Source organism: Adiantum capillus-veneris, chromosome 9 (assembly GCF_014529385.1).
Source record: "Adiantum capillus-veneris isolate H3 chromosome 9, ASM1452938v2, whole genome shotgun sequence".
Taxonomy (NCBI): Eukaryota; Viridiplantae; Streptophyta; class Polypodiopsida; order Polypodiales; family Pteridaceae; genus Adiantum; species Adiantum capillus-veneris.
Window position 1 is genome coordinate 158,590,132 of NC_140939.1, and position 12,913 is coordinate 158,603,044.

Consider the following 12,913-nt stretch of genomic DNA (forward strand, 5'->3'; position numbering starts at 1 on the left):
TCCTGGTTTATAAAATTTGTCCTTGTTTACTTTTTGGAAATCTAATAACGTTGCGGCTCTAGTGACTCATGCTCGAAGTTCTTCATCGTGGATCCCATGGCTAGGGCTTCATTTAATACCCATTTTAGATAGTGTTGCGGGGGGGGGGGGGGGGGGGGCTCTGGATAGGTGTGTTTTCTCTTACCATGTAGCTTATGGCAACATAAGAATCTCAGACTCTTTAAGTGAGCTAGGGTTTTGTAGAGTGAACGATCTCTATTTCATACTGCCCATAAGGGTACATGAGAAGGAGGCTCCTAGGTGTGCCTATGACAGGGCATGTAGCAAGAAGCTTTTGTTGGAGGTCGGCTTGCTTGGGGTGGCATAGAGTCCCTCCCACTCGGGTAGGCGGCCAAGCTACACAATCTGCATTGACCTCACCCCTCTCTTGTTGGTACCCCGATCTTGGTGCTTGGGAGTGGCCTTCTCTTTGCCCTACTCTCCGGGGGGGGAGGGCAATTGGTTCACTATATATCTTCCTTCGTGGGTCTTTCTCTCGAGTAGTAGATGATGGAGTCCCAAGTGGTAGCGGTTGGAGGACTTTGAAAGGGCATGGCAGCATTGATAGCTTGGTGTTTCGTCGGGGATTGGTTTGGTTCGGGTTCAACTCCATTCGGGTTTGGCTATGTCCTTCGTGGTGAAGATCTATTTAACTTCTAGCTCCTTTTTGGTGAATGGTCCCTAGGTAGCTGGCGATGGATCGTTCAAGCTCCCCCCCCCCTCTTTCCAACAAAAAGCTTCAAGGTTTGTTGGGTTCGTGATGCTCAACCCAGTGGCTTGCCTCCTATAGCATCCAAGCAAGCTTATGGAGTCCTTCGGGCGCTTTTCAGGGGTGGCTCCCTATAAATCCAGTGTGTGTTGATTGTAGGGCTGGCGTTTACCTGTTGAACGACTAATGTCCTTGTCACGAGCAAGCCCCCCTTTGTAATTCTTTTTAATGATATTAGGAGTGTCCTAAGCTGAAGGCCAAAGAGGCTGCTCTCTCTAAGAAGCCTAAACATTGTGATATTGTGATGATAGCATTGGAAAATACTCAATTTTTCATGCTAAGGTTGTTGTCTACCTCGAATTCAATTTTTCTTTTTCTACAATGATAAAACGATTCAATTCTTGATTATCAAAAGGATAGAATGTGGCTTAGCGGACTAGTGCTCGAAAAAACTTTTTTTCAAAAGACTTGGAAAAACCTACATACGTGAAAATTTAGAGATAAATTGGCTATAATGGAAGGTTTTTATACTAAGTTCCTCTAAATTTTGAAGTTAAATGTCAAAATTTGTTGGCGGGATAACTTGAGCAAGTTGACTCGTAAAAGCTAAACGATTGCATTTGTTTTATGGTGATGTAGTTTTCAAGGTGCTCACAATATTTATTAGGTTCCCACCATTTCAAGGAAAAAAAAATCTTACAAAATATTTAATTTTAAATACAAAAGTGAAGGGTGACGTGTAGTAGATGAAAAGCCCTAAGGTAAAGGGGCCAACTTAAGGCCACCTAAGAGGAAACACACACTCCAAAAAGCACTCTAAACAGAATCGAGTGCTTAGATGTTCAAAATGAAGATCGAGATCGTCTCTACCAGCAATAAAAATCTGGAATCAAGTTGTATTTATACAGGCGAAGAACGCCCGCACAACATTTTTTATGTGTATAAAAAATGGGTATAAATAGGAAACCAGAATGGGGGGGCATTTAGAGCCATTGTGCCAACAAAGCTTGAACCCAAGATCTAATGGCCACGATTGCAAGTTGGCTACATTGTCCACCCCAACTTTCACCCATTTGTGTCTCACAATGGGTCCGAAAGTGCACAAAAAAACTGGCCTCGACAATCCTCCTAAAGGGCGGTGGTTTTTTATTGGCCCCTTTACCCTAAGGATCGGAAAGTCAAAAGATTTTATGTTTTCTATATAGAACGGAGAGGTTTGGTGCTAGCATGCTTCATTTTCTTCTTCTATAGTTCCTTGCTTTCCTTTTCTACCCTTTTGAATTTCATTGCACTCTTTATGTATGCATGGAGGCCTTTCTAATTTATTTATCTTGGAAGCCATTAGGAAACAACGCGAAATCCTCCACGTCATGGCAATTGGCCTCTTGGGAGTCAGCCGCTCGGCCAATGGATCAAGGAGGCTTCAAAATTTTCAACCATGTGGCCCATGTAGAAGTTCGTTGCGCCAAATTTGTAGTCTCATTGGCTAAACAAGATCAAGCTTGAGCTATCATGATCAAAGATATGATAGAAGCAACTAAACTTGGTTCAAAAGGTGATAAGTGGAAAGGGGTAGAGGTTAATGAGAAACTATTAGCCCCGACGTGGTCTACCCTAAGTCTGGGGGCCATCTTAGGGGAACTAGTAAGGAAATGCAACAGAGCAACGGGAGTCCTAGAGTGGGGGGAAGAAACCAGATACTTCAAGATTCCATTTTGCATCCCCGTCGCTTTCTAAAGTTGTAGATTCACCACAAAGTCCCTATTGGATAGAAATAGGCAGGAAACTGAATAACAAAGGTCTGAATCGACTTGGGCACTTTTGGGATAGTGAGAGCAAGAGCTGGAAAACCATTGACCTTTTGGTAACCCAATTCCAACTTAATAATGGCTTGGAGGTTTTGATAGTCAACAAAGTGATGAAAGAGCTTGACAATGTAGTGATGTCAACCTGTGAATTGGAGTTTGAATGGAATGTTGGAGATGGCCCGGAAGCAGTCTCTTATGGAAACCCCATTCTAAAGGCCTATATCATACAATGATGCACAATAAGAATTGGTCTAGCCCCCTTAACAAGATATGGAAAAAACAATGGCTGGAGAAAGGGTACGAGCAAGTAATGGAGAACATCTCGAAGCCAAAGTTGTCGCATCACATGAAGGTATTTCTATGGAAGGTAATTTGGGGTGCTCTATCGACGAGGGTAAAGATACAAGAGAGATGGATTGGGACAGATCAATGCTTGGGGTGCATGTTGGCTAGTGAGCATCTGGCCCACCTATTCATGGAATGCCCAGCTATCAGAGGCCTTGCAAGGAAAATATGCAAGTGGGTCCAAAGGACATGGAAATTTGGTTTTTTCAAGACTCATTTATTCCTTGGAGGTAAGAAGTTGGTAAGTTATACCCTCCTCATCAGCACTCAAATTGTCAGGTACTTCTTCTTCCATAATGTATGGCAGATAAGGAAACAATGTGTGTTTAAAGGAGTTCCTGAGGTGGCAAGCTTCACAGACATTATACAAGAAAGCAAAGTGCTAATATGGACGCTCGGGTGCAAGCAAAACTCGGATGATTGGTCTAGGACTACCTATGCCTTGTTGTCAACAGACAGTAAGTAAAGCCTATAAATTTTGTTCACATTCTAGGGGTGATAGGCCTCATTGCGAGACGGTAAATATCTAGCTTGTAAACTTATGCACCTCAAGGCTCGATCCGAGCTTGAAGTCAGTTTTGGGAAGTCTTGCCTACTGGGACTAAGGTACGCGCTAGAGGGATCAACTCTGACACCTTCACTGGCTATAGGTCAGCCTCTAAAGACCCCTCCCATGTGTTTGACAAGTGCCCTACTTCGTGGGGGCTGGCCGCTAGGGTTTGCAAATGGGTAAGAAGGACTTGGAAGATCATCTTCTTTATGGATGACCTAATTTTGGGAGGGCGTGGAATCCAAAGCCAAGTCGTTTTGGTGTGCTCTCAATTTGCCACATTGTGCTACCTGAACCAAGTCTGGAATTCTAGGAACTGTCGATTTTGTTAGGGAAAACTTGATGTTGCTCAGTTTGATGATATTGTGCGTCTAAGCAGTGAGCTCATAAATGTGGTTGGAGCAAGAAGAGGGTCCACTCACAAGGATGAAGAGTGGATTCAAGCATTGAGCTTCTTAGAACACTCAAGAGTGAAGACGTATCAATTTGGGTTTTTTTTTTTTGTATACAAGCCTCTCCTAGAACGCCACCCCCCTCAAGGCACATGTAGTGCTTCAAGTTAATTGTATTCTTTTCGAGATAATATAAACTCTCTGAACTCACAATTGTGAGTATGGCAAAAAAAACAATTGAAAGAATCACGGTGGCTTTTTAAAACAATTAGAACGTGATAAAATCATTAGGTTGAGTTTAAGTAGAATCAGTGTTCAAAAAAAGATTGCCTCAGCTTAACCTTGAACCGGTTGAAAATGGAGACTAGCTGGTTGCAAACCATGATAAAGGGAAGAAAAACTGGTGAAATATGTGAGAAAATAGTTCAAAAATTCTATAAACTTTAAATTTGTGCTAGTATTTCCGGTTCGTTTCTTTTTGGGGAGGAAACTCAATCGAAGGCCACTTAATAAAAGAGACTTTCCTTAATATTGACTAGAATTAAGTTATAGAATGTAAAAAAGGAAAGCCATGTGAGGATGTGAAATGAAATGTGAAATAAAAATATTCGTTAATAAGTGTGTGTGTCCATAGAATTTACTAAAATTATGCAAACAAAGTTCCACTTTAATATATTAAAACATTAGATCGCAAGAAAAGTCGAAACGTGTTAGGATATGAAATGAAAAAGCAATAAAAAGATCCATTTACTATTTTAAAATTGAAATAACATTTAATGCAAATCTCAATCATCATTGAAAACATTGAAAGTATGCTAACCAAACTCAACTCTAAGGCTCCTTTTAGAAAACTAAAAAAAAAAAAAAGGGAGAGGAAAAGAGTCACATTCTAATTAGACTCTTTACGCACAAGATAAAGGTTTTGTGTTAAAGGTCCTTTATTATTGAGGATCTCAATATCTTGTAGACGTTTGCATTTGCTTTTTCGCATGGAAAGTATTTCACGCTTACATTTCAATGACAATGATAGGTCAAGCCAAGATAGGGTAGACTTACACGATAGCATGAAATTGACATGCATTATAAAACCACATCTCCAAGAGATCCTTCTTAGCCACCCCAAATGATTTGAAGAACCTAGCCCAGCCCTTTATATGTGGCTACATTTGCTAGATCCGAGCATATATTAATAACATAACATCAAAAAAAAAGTCAAAACTAGGCAGATTGATGTTTCCAAGCCGATTAAAATCACCTATCACCTAATTGCTCACTATGTTTTCACTTGTAGACATTTCTCCTACCTTTGGCAATATAGGTAGAACCATGATTATTGTTGTTTACATGGTGGTCTATTTAGGGATGCCGATATCAATGTTATGAGTTTTTCACATGCTAAAACATGCCTTAGAGAACAAAGAGAAAGGCGTACAAAATTTTGGATCCACTTTGTTAGTTTGTTAATGGGTCCCTTCATTGAAGAGCCTCTTGATCTCTTTTCAACCTTTTGTTTCATTTTAGTTTGTAAAAGATCTCGTGATGCAATACTGATGGCTTCTTATTCAACATTTTGAGATAGCAATATCAGGAGATGGAAAACGATTGACCAATTGGATTTTCGATTTAATCTCAATGGGATGGAAAGACTAATGGTCATCAAAGTTCTCTAAAGATTGGACAGACTAATGGACATCAAAGTTCTGTAAAGATTGGACAAATGTTGTATGATGGACCATGGTTTGTGAATCTAAGTTTGAGTGGAAAGCATGGCATCGGTACAAGAGTAGACAATCCTATAAACCAAAAACCAAGGATGTATATTTCAATCTAATGTCCTTGTTTGATTGGTTCTCCCCCCTTAACAAGCAATGGGGAAACAATGGCCAGAGGCAAGATGGGTGGCGATTGCAAACAACATATGGACTCATAAATGGTTGCCAACGATAAAGATCTTTATTTGGAAGGTTTTACGAGAGGCTTTGCCTTTTGGAGTAAAGATTCATGCGAGAGGGATTGGCCTTGATAGATGTCGGGCTCCAAAATGGCATGCGAGGACCTCCCTCACCTCTTCAAGGGTTGCTCGGCTATTACAAGCCTTGTAGGAAAAATCTGCAAGTGGGTGCAAAGGACCTGGGAAATATGGTTCTTCAAGAACGATTTGTTTTTGGAGGGCGGGTAATAAAAAGCAAAGTTCTGTTGGTCTGCACACAAACTATAAGATTCTCCTACTTTAAGCAAATTTGTCAAGCTAGAAAATTGTCAAGTTTTTGAGAATGCTACTACTATTGCTAGCTTCACAGAGATCCTTCAAGAAAGCAAGGATTTGATTGTAGCCTTTGGCAAAAGGAAGGACTCGATGAGTGGGTGTGGGTCACCATGCGTCCATGAGCTAGGATAATGGGTAGTAGGTTGCCTCTATATAAGGCCTAGGACTGTGTCGATGTAATATGATATCCCTCAAGGCTCGACACAAGCTTGAGGCCTCTCTCCCGGGGCGTCCACTAGAAAATATGTAAGATAGCACGTGACAACAAAATAAGGGATTTATAATTAGGTACATTTACAAAAACCTGTACTTACATAAAGGGTTTTTTAATCAAGAAAGTGAAAATTTCATACATAAGGGGTACGTTTTTCACAAAAATGCATACATAAGGGGATACATATAATACTTGAAAATATACAAGTAAAGGGATTATTTAAATACCTCTTGTTTGCACGTGTTATATGCAATTTTTACATAGTGGACTCCATGGCGTCTCTCTAAACATTTTTTTCTCAAAGAATACAATATATCCACTCACTATTGTGAGTTTTAGGAAAAAAAATGCTCTTGTAGGTATCCAAAAATTTTGACAATGTATGGAGGTAGAGAATCTTTTGAGAGGTAGAGAATCTTTTGAGAGGCTACATAGGCATCATCATGATTATTGGTGTTTGCATGAGAAAGGAGGAGAAACAAATGGAGGGCATAGTAGTGGCATGTGGAGTGGAGGGAAAAGAAGCTATGATGTGTGATAATGATGCTTCCCAACTAACTACGGGCGAGAAGTCCTTGGAAAAGAAAAACCTCACAATGCAAAGTCTTGAAGGCCCATGCAAGGATAATTTGATTATCTTTCATGCTTTGTCACCTAAACCTATGGTTGTTTTAACTGCTTTGGCTATTCAATTCCCAAAACTAAAGATGTTCAAAAGGGAGAAGTCAGTGGAAAGGGAATCCACATCATGGAAGGCTGCTTAGAACATTCAAGGGGAAAGCCACCTCTCAACCCCCTATCGCTCAATCGAAGATGGAGATTGGTGCCCTTCAACTTCACATTCCCTTTGAGGCGTTGGAGGGGACCGAACACCGGGCTACAGGAGAGCCTTTTGACTCTCCTAGAGTCAGTGATGCAGAAACAAGGTGTGGGTTAAATGTGGAGCAATTCGTCTCTCTTTTCCAATGATGAAAACTCTGTCTATACAATCATGGAATGTGAAAGCTTTGAAGACCCGAAAGAAGCATGCCCTCTTTTGGAAATAAGTAAGGAGGGACAAGGATGTCAAATGTTGGACCATACAAGAGCACCATCTAGATGCTCGCAACAAAAGGAAACAGGCTATGGGGTCTAAGTTAGCATTTTACGGAGAGGGAGTGGACGGATTGAGTGGCATCCACTCTATTGTTGACAAGGACCTAGAGCCCAAGGTGGTCCTCAACCACCCCTCCTGGGAGAGTCTTAGGAGTGAGAGTTATCTGGGCTTATCAACCTATCACCATAGTGAACATCTATGGTCCCTGTAATGCCAAGGATAGGGCCAAATTGTGGATGCATCTTAGGGACTTCCCTTTAGAAGGTGAGTGGATTTTGATAGGAGACTTTATCATGGTGGAGAAGATCAAGGACAGATCGGACTCCGGCCATCTGTTGACAGGCTCTGAAAAAAGTAAATGGCTTGGGCTTTGTAAGAAATGGGCTTTGATGGACGTGTGGGAGTTGGGTCCGTGGAACAATATGTTGGGCTTCACATACACAAGCCTCTAGTATGCCGGCACGGCATCTCAGTTGCTCAAGAGATGCTACTGCTCTCACCAAGCTGATTCGATCCTGCCACTACTTGAGACGAAGGTGCTGACAATGAAGAGCCTCTCAGAACATCTTCCCTTACACCTGGAATTGAGGAAATCCAAAGGGGACAAAGACACCCCCAGTGGGAGTAAGAAGTTCTTGGTCACAATGGCACACCTATTTAAAGACCCTTTGTTTAGAAGTCTTGTGAAGAAAGCTATGTGTAAACTCACTAAAGATATTGGCCTAGAAAAACCTAAATCTTGGGAACTCTTTGCTCGAAGTTTCCAGAAAGTGATCAAAAGCTTCGGCCTTTGGGTGAAAAAAGGCTGGACGCTAAAGCCAACTTATCCGAGCAACAGCTCGAGGAGGTCAGGAGGTCCAGATCGGTATCCAGGGAGACCTTCCTTGAGCTTGAGGCCGCTAATCAAGCACATTTTTTTAAGGCCTTTAGAAGCAAGAAAAGTTGGGGCTCTATCCACTCGCTCACAGACAAGAAGGGGGATGCTACGCAAAATCAAGATGAAATGGCTAAGATGATGTTGCAGTATTTAAGACAAATGATTGTCCAGCCAGATACCCACTATCAAGAAGTGGATGAGGCCAGAGCGACCTTGCTTGAGAGTATCAATAGGAAAATACACCAACCAAAATCCAATCATCTAGAGTTGGCCTCCTTGGAAGATGAGTGCATGTGTGTGTTACATGCTCGCGGCAAGGAGAGATCCCCTGTTTGGGATGGTCTGACCACTGAATTTTTCAAGGACTTCTGGGATGACCTCAAGGGTGATCACATATATGTCTAATCAATCTTTTTCCAAGGGGTGGTTGGATCCCTCTATGAAAAGAGGGCTCATTTAGCCTCTTCCTAAGCAGGTGTGTTGTTCGCATCTTAATCATTGACACCCTGTAACTATGATGTATGTGGCTTCTAAAGTCATTGCCAAAGCAATCTCTTTTAGAATTGCTCCCCTCTTGGACAGGGTTATCTCTCCACATCAACATGGGTTCATCAAAGGGAGGTCAATATATGACAATATCTTGGCAGCAATGGTTGGCATTGAGTATGCAATATTCATGAAGCAGGAGTGCATCTTGCTTCAACTCAACCTAGACAAGGCATATGACATGATTATGTGGTCCTTCATTGAAAATTTCATGAAGGCTCTGGGCTTTGGGCCCCGCCTTTGTCATCTCATGCACACTCTGCACATAAGCGAGTAGTGTGAACTCTTTTTCAATAAAAGAATTGTGGGATCCTTTGAAGCTAGGAGATCAATCAAGCAATGATGCCCCCTAGCCCATATTCTTTTTCCCATTGGCTGGCATCCCCTAATAACGATGCTTGAAGCTGCTACTGTGCGGGCTGAAATTCAAGGTTTAACTCTGCCTGGTAATGATCAACTCCTTGCCATGATGTTTGTTGATGACTCCCTCCTTTTATTGAAAGCCGGCCCTCAGGTTCTCAAGAAACCGCTAGAGATCGTACATACATTTTCCGTGCCCTCGGGGTCAAAGTGTAATATCGAGAAGTCGATACTAATCTCCATGATGGAAAACAACTCATTTGACCCATCACATTGGTCGGGGGAGATTGTTTTTAAAGGAAGGATCTTTCGACATCTGGGAGCACCCTTGGGGGTGGACGTCACTCACAAGCAAAGGTTCCAATGGGTGTTGGAGAAGATCCAAAAGAAATGACGAAGTGGGATTTTGTGTTGCTTCATTTTTTGAGTAGGATAGAAGTGATCAACTCATTTATGCTCCCTTACATTGCCTTCACCAGCCGTCTCCTCAAAATCACCAAGTGTAATTGGAAGGAGTTTTTGAAACGAGTTAAAAGATTCTTATGGAGGAGCATCATCAAAGCCTCATCACCATAGCAGTGGGAAAAGTGGGAAACTATAGATCGCCCAATAACAAGGGGGCCTCAGAATCCTTAACCCTACCATCCATGTCGAGGCTCTATGTGCCAAGTTTGTGGTCTCTATATCTAAACAAGAGCAGGCCTGGGATGTCATGACCAAGGACATGATTAACAAGTCAAAGTTTTTCTCTAAAGGTGGTGAATGGAAAGAGATTGAGGTGCAAAACAAACTATTAGCCCCGGGGTGGTCTAGTATGAAAACGGGTGGTACAACAGGGGAGCTGGTGAGAAAGTGCAATAGAGCCACATGGGTTCTAGAATGGGGGAAAGTAATCATGTATTTTTAGAACTGCACCTTGCATTGGTCTCTTTGGTTGACAAAAGCAGTTGGAGTTAGCCTAAACTCTTACTAGAGGGAAATTGCTAGAAGGCTGAACAATGGACTCAAACGGCCCATCCATTTTTGGGATGAAAACAACAAGCATTAGGAATCTTCTAACTTTCTAGCTATCAGTATCAACTAAATGGCATGGAAAAGGTGCTTATGTGGAGAACGGTTGAAGGATTGGTTTGATGTTGATTCGGGAATCCACTTTTGAGTGGAAAGCTTGAAAATGGCCCAAGAGTTTCCTTTTATTCAAGACTCACACCAAAAACATCTATCAAGAGCTCATGCACAAGGAGGATTGGTTCGCCCCCTTGAACAAGTAGTGGAAAAAACAAAGGTCGGAATCCCAATGGGCTATGGCCACGATGAACATTTGGGGACCAGAGTGGCCCTAGTATATGAAGTTGTTTCTATGGAAGGTATTATGGGGGGCCTTGCCAACGGGCATCAAGATTCAACCACGGGGCATTGGATCTGTCAGGGTGCCAAAGGGCTATCAAAGATCTCGCACACCTGTTCTTGGTATGTCCGGCTATCAGAGGAATCGTGGGGAAGGTGTGCAAGTGGATACAAAAACCGTGGAAGATAGGTTTTTTCAAGAATGATTTGTGTCTAGGGGGGAAACAGTTTCAAAATCTTCCCTTCTTGTTTGTACCCAAATTGTAAGAGTTTGTTTCTTCCATAATATCTAGAAGGTTAAGAATTGCTGCATCTTTGATAATGACCTTTTTGTGGCTAGTTTCTTAGTGATTGTACAGGAAAGTGAGGAGTGTATATATGTGATAGGTAAAGGTCACAACTCGGATGACTGGCTCACAGCAACCCAGGCCATTTGGATGAGTTCTTGATAATAGCTTGTCAGCTTGAATATGATGTAATTTCAGAACCTCAAGGCTCGACGGGAGCTTGAGGTTAAAGGCTGTAGTTTTCTCTACGACATTCTAATACAATCACTCACAATTGTGAGTTTTGCAACAAAAAAAAGACATGAAAACATGGATCATATTTTCTCTCTCTCTCTCTCTCTCTCTCTCTCTCTCTCTCTCTCTCACACACACACACACACACACACACACACACACACACACATGTTCCTAAAATTATTGAAGTTCTCTTCCCTCTTTGTCTTCTTTCTCTTTCTTCTCTTACCACACACTACATTACATTATGTCTTGCAAACTACAATCTTCGAACTCAAATAATCCATGAAATATATCACTTTCTCAAGCAATATCCAATAAGGGCCTCCCAATCTTTAAAAAAAATAAAAATCCTTTCAAAAAAAATTAAGTGCATATGCGAAGGTCGAGTTTAAGTAATAAAAAGACACGTTAAGGTGGAAAGTCAAAAGACTTTTTGTGTTCATAACCTATAAAGAGGTGGTCCACTGCACATTGGTGCATTTGTGTTTCTTTTCTTCTTTATTTTTTCTTCAATATTTTCTTCTCTGTAAAGTGCTCCTTTTTTTTTGAAGCCATTAGGATTTCCTTATATCAAAATCAGGCAACTATTTTGATCTAAGACATTTGATCGTGTACTATCCAATTGAAGTCTAGATAATCATATGCATTTAGAAAATATTTATATATTTAGTATTCTTAAAGGTATATCTAAAAGTATATCTAGGCTTAGCTAGCTGTTTTGTTATGTTGGTATCTCTTGTTTTTTCCAAAACTCACAATGGTGAGTGGATTATGTTGAGAGATCCAAAAAATTACAAATTCCTTCCATGCTTGTCACGAGCCATAACCACTTTAGCAAATCATAGATACATCGGTTAATGTGGGAGCCACCCCATGACTACACATGAGTCGAGTGTTACCATACACCGAGCGATTTTTTTCGAGCAAGTGTTTGTACACGACATGGTAAATTTTATCGTCAAAATAGAATATTTATTGTTTGTTATATATTCATGTACCACAACGAAAAGGATTATCAATGGATAGAAAGAACAGGTGGCAGGGCTTGGTTTGACAAATACACCAACTATTTGTGTAAAATTAGTTGGTGTATTTGTCTTACAGAAAGAACGATGCCAAGTGAGAGAAGATGCTTAGATCTCTCTCTCTCTCTCTCTCTCTCTCTCTCTCTCTCTCTCTCTCTCTCTCTCTAAAAAATGGAAAACAATATCACTATCAAGGACACATTAATTAGCATCAATTTTCAACAAAAACGCCATAGAAAACATGTCTTTAGTGTATATTTAAAGCACAAAAAATTTGAAAATTCTCGGTTAGTTTTGAGGCTTGCCTTGAAGGAAACCGGGTAGATTTGGCATATTAAAATAACCCTCAAAAAATCCTAAATTTTATGTGGAGATTTTCAATGCTCTCCTTTTTCCATTGATTCCTAGGTGTTTGGGAAAAATGTGGCTTAGCTTAATATCGTTCCCTTTTCAATTTAAAAAATGCTAGTATGTCCCAACAATTTTTGAAAAAAAATATGCGACACGAATCCCAAGTGATGCCTGTTGCAAAGACAAAAGATGGGACTGACAAAAGGAAGGGCGTAGAGTCATCTACTATAGCACGCTTGGCAAGAGAAATATCATGGGGTCAATGACACATAGTCATTGACGACAGCGTGGCCAAGCAGGTTTTGGGAGGGCTTGGTTATGATTTTTTATTAATGTGTTCCACTATGCCGCGCAACATATGCAACCTCCTACATTGTTAGCTCAATTGACTTGAAGATGCGCGTGTGGAGCAGCGAGAGTTCGAGTCGAGCTTGCTAAGTTTTTGGTTGGACAACTTGCAAAGG